We start from the raw sequence: 3,788 nt of genomic DNA on the forward strand, positions 1-3,788 counted from the left end.
ATTATCACTATCCTCTTTTAAGTACTCACCCCATATCCAGAAACATTAAGCAGGAGAGGACCTTAGACTGGGTCTGTGCATGCGCGTGTGTGTGTGTGTGTGTGTGTGTGTGTGTGTGTGTGTGTGTGTGTGTGTGTGTGTGTGTGTGTGTGTATGTGTGAGTGTTTGTGTGTGTATGCACGGTTGAAAGAGAATGAGAAACAGAAAGAGAGATGCAAAATATGAAGCAAATGAGGTTGTGGGGTTGTGATAACTTCAAAAGGTAATTATTATTATTATTTTTATTATTAGTATTACTGCAGGCTGAAGCTATGCACTGGCATCCCTCAAGCTTTGATCATTATGTAAAGCTGTTGTGCTTGGTGCTGGCACTGAATACATTACAGAGTGGATAACCAGGGAGTGTGCAAGCAAGCGAACACAGACCAACACATTGACTCAGCTTCTAAGTTCCTTCCGATTTTAAATAACACACATACCATCATCTCTAAAAAGGACAAACAAAGTGGACCTTTTATCTAATTTCACATTGACGTGTGATCTGGAGATGCAGATGGTTTGAGAGATGGTACACAGCCATCATTGATATTTAAAGGGTCACTCCACTAATTTTACACATGGGGCTCAGTGTACCGGTACTAGTCACAGAAACACAGCATGTGAAAACACTTGTATAATGTCTATTTTTGGTTCTGGAGGAGTTTTTTGTTAGGTCTAAGAAAATAATGATATTATGAAGGTTATCTAAGCTTTTGTTTGGAGACAGATGTATTACTCTGAGACTGAAAGCCAGCTGCTGCTTTAATTAATTCAATGATGAATAAATGCAAACTGCTGACATAAAACCCAGATGATCATTATCAAGCCGACCATGGAAATCGATTAGTCGTTTGCCAAATGCTCACACAATTTCATCAACCACAAGGTGACATCCTAAATGGTCTTGTTTTGAAAATCTGAACATACTCAATCACATAAGTCAAAGAAAAGCAGCAACTCCTCCTCCTCACATTAGAGAAGCAAGATCTTGACTTGATCTTGAAAAATTGATTGATTGATTATCAAAATATTTGTTTAATTTTCAGTGGATCGACTAATAGACTAATGGTTTCAGCCCCAGTACCTTACATTAGCGTGGTTGTATAATGGAGGTCATAGTTAGCTCCCTTTATACTAACAGTCCTGTCAGGTAAATACTGCAAACTGCAACTACTGTATCTCCTAGACACAAAGGCCTAACACTTGAGTAAGCATGAAACCATTGGTATATGATCCACATTCTAGGGCAAAATATAGGCCTCCTCCTGACTGCTTTAGAGGTTTTGTGCTACATGTTATTATTACCCCTATTAATAGAGTGTTGCTGTTAGGGCGATTATGATCTTAGGAGGGGAACCCCAGCTCAAAGGGCCAAGCCACCACTTTTAATTTTCGTCTACACATTCTAATCCAAAAGCCACATGGAACTTGAAAACGAGCCATCTGTTCCTGCCCTTACCTGGCCTACATTAGCCTGGGCACACTCAAACTCTGGCTGGTTGCAAGCAGAAAAACATAGGCTAGGCAGCGCAAATAAATGTCTTGCACTGTCATCATCACTGTCATACAGTAAGTCGATACATGAAGAATAATGCTACAATAAAAGAGATGCTGTCATGGTAAAAATAAAGAAATCCGAGAGCTAAAAGTCCATTAAGGATATACACTCACCATTGAGCACCATACACACACTGTGTGAGCCCCTGCTACATTGTAAGGCTGTAGGTGCATTACACAAATTTTTCCATCGACCACAATTCCTCGTCATTTGAGTAGCTACAGTAACTGCATTTGAGAGAACCAGGCCTTCAGAATATATTTGCTACATGCATAGGTGTGATGCCCACCCAGTTCAATACCAAGGACAGCGTTCGACGCGCGGAGAGCCTGACAGCCATGACAACACATGCACTACAAAATGACAGATTTATTTCTGCACGGATGCATCGTAAGCAGCGACAGAGACCTGCCCCGAATGACACTGCTGTTTCAGTGTGAGGCATTAAACCCGCAGACGTAGAGACAGAGACAAAAACTCAACCCTTAAACAAGCATTTCGCCTTTCCAGAGCGGCTTTTTGCCCCCCTGCAAGAAGAAGAAGCAGCCACATTTTTTTTACCAAATCGCATCGTCAAAGCGCGTTTGTCGAATAAAATGCCCCGCGCTTACCTGCTTGTCTTGGGGTCGAAGAGCTCACATGTCCCGTAGCTTATTTTGGTTTGTGTTTGTGGATGTTATTATTATAGTGGGCACCGTTATGTGTCTTCGAGCGCCATGTTATTATCACTGAGAAGAGGACTGTGCGGTCCCGTGTGCTACATCCGGGCTGTTGAGGAGAGCGAATGAGCGCAGTCTGTGGCGGCGGAGAGGGCGGAGAGCGCTGTGGAGATGTAGAGATGTAGAGCACCTGTGCAGCAGAGCAGGGACAGCTTTCGGTCACGGCGACGCACTGTAAAACGTTACCTCAATTAGACCCACACCTACATTTACTATAAAGACGTTTTCCTGGGGAACTCCCATCTGAGAAGGTTTTTTATTCACTGTCCATCACAGAACTGCCGTTTCAAGGGGTTTAACTAATGAAAAATAGAAAATGTAATTCACAAAATACACGTAGGCCTATATTGAGTTATCTCCGCCTGAACACTAGTGTTTTGGGAGAGCGTGGTGACTAGCATCTAGCAGAGAAGTCTAAACAGCTAGATAAGCAAGGTTAAAAGTAATATGTTTCAAATAGATAGCTAAAAGTAATGAAATGGTTTAAATAGATAATGTAAGCTAAACGTAATGGATGTACCAAATAGTTAATATTAAGAATTAAAATGAATGCAAGTGATAGTTGAAAGAGCTACCTAGCTAAAAAATAATGGATAAACACCTGGCCACCTAGCTAAAAGTAATGTAAATAATTGGTGAAAAAGCTTAAAGTAGTTAGCATACATGGTTAAAATTGATAGTTAAAAGATGGATAACTGTTGAAATAGTAAAGTAAATAGTAAAGGATATAAAAAGCAAAAAAAAAAAATTAATAGAAACATGGTTGAACTAAATGATTAGAATTAGATTAATGACTAAGAGAAGTGGATGGTTGAAATAGCTAAAGGTGACAGATAAATGGTTGAAATAGATGCTAAATGGTTGTAGTCCAGCTTCTGCCACCCCAGGTGGTAGACTAGTTGCACGAAAGCAAACTTAACTGTCCTTGTATATTTAAATTTAAATATTGACAGTTTATTGTATGAAAAAAATATTGCAACAATCCACTTTTTATATTTTTAGTTATGTTATATAACATCCTGTTTAAAAAGTGTGCTGAAGGCTTACTTGAGTTCATCTGACAGGGCTGTGGCGATAAATCAGATAAAAAAGGTTGGGAACCACTGAGAAGACAACCGTAGACACAATAACAAAAATGTTCTTAGAAAGGAAAAAACAATGAAGATGTTTCATAGGCCCTGTATACCAACCCAAAGACCCTTTGGAAGTCCCCAGATTCCACTTTGGAAATGACAAGGCAGGGTCTCAAAATTAGGTGATAAAGCATAATGATATTAAAAATATTTGGGTATTCTTGTTGCTAAGACTTGATACTTAACTGATCTGTTGCCTCACATCCTTTTGAGTGTATTATTGTATCACATTGTATAATTTTTCTGCTTCTAAAGACTATGTTAGGCATGAGTATACATGTAAGTGTTTCACAAGTGAAGACACAGGCTGTAGCACCAGAGCATTGGGGATACACAGTG

The 3,788-nt window shown here is 39.7% G+C and overlaps 1 protein-coding gene across 2 annotated transcripts in view; it reads right to left on the minus strand.

Annotated features, from left to right (window-relative positions):
* pak5 (p21 protein (Cdc42/Rac)-activated kinase 5) overlaps nucleotides 1–2,393 on the minus strand; it is a 77,701-nt gene extending 75,308 nt beyond the window's left edge. For both annotated transcript variants that reach the window (XM_039782010.1, XM_039782011.1), the window contains exon 1: nucleotides 2,209–2,393. The gene's annotated coding sequence lies outside the window, so the exon portion shown is untranslated. The remainder of the gene's footprint in view (nucleotides 1–2,208) is intronic.
* Nucleotides 2,394–3,788: the final 1,395 nt, after the last annotated feature.

The sequence above is a fragment of the Perca fluviatilis genome, chromosome 18 (genome assembly GCF_010015445.1).
Source record: "Perca fluviatilis chromosome 18, GENO_Pfluv_1.0, whole genome shotgun sequence".
Classification (NCBI taxonomy): domain Eukaryota; kingdom Metazoa; phylum Chordata; class Actinopteri; order Perciformes; family Percidae; genus Perca; species Perca fluviatilis.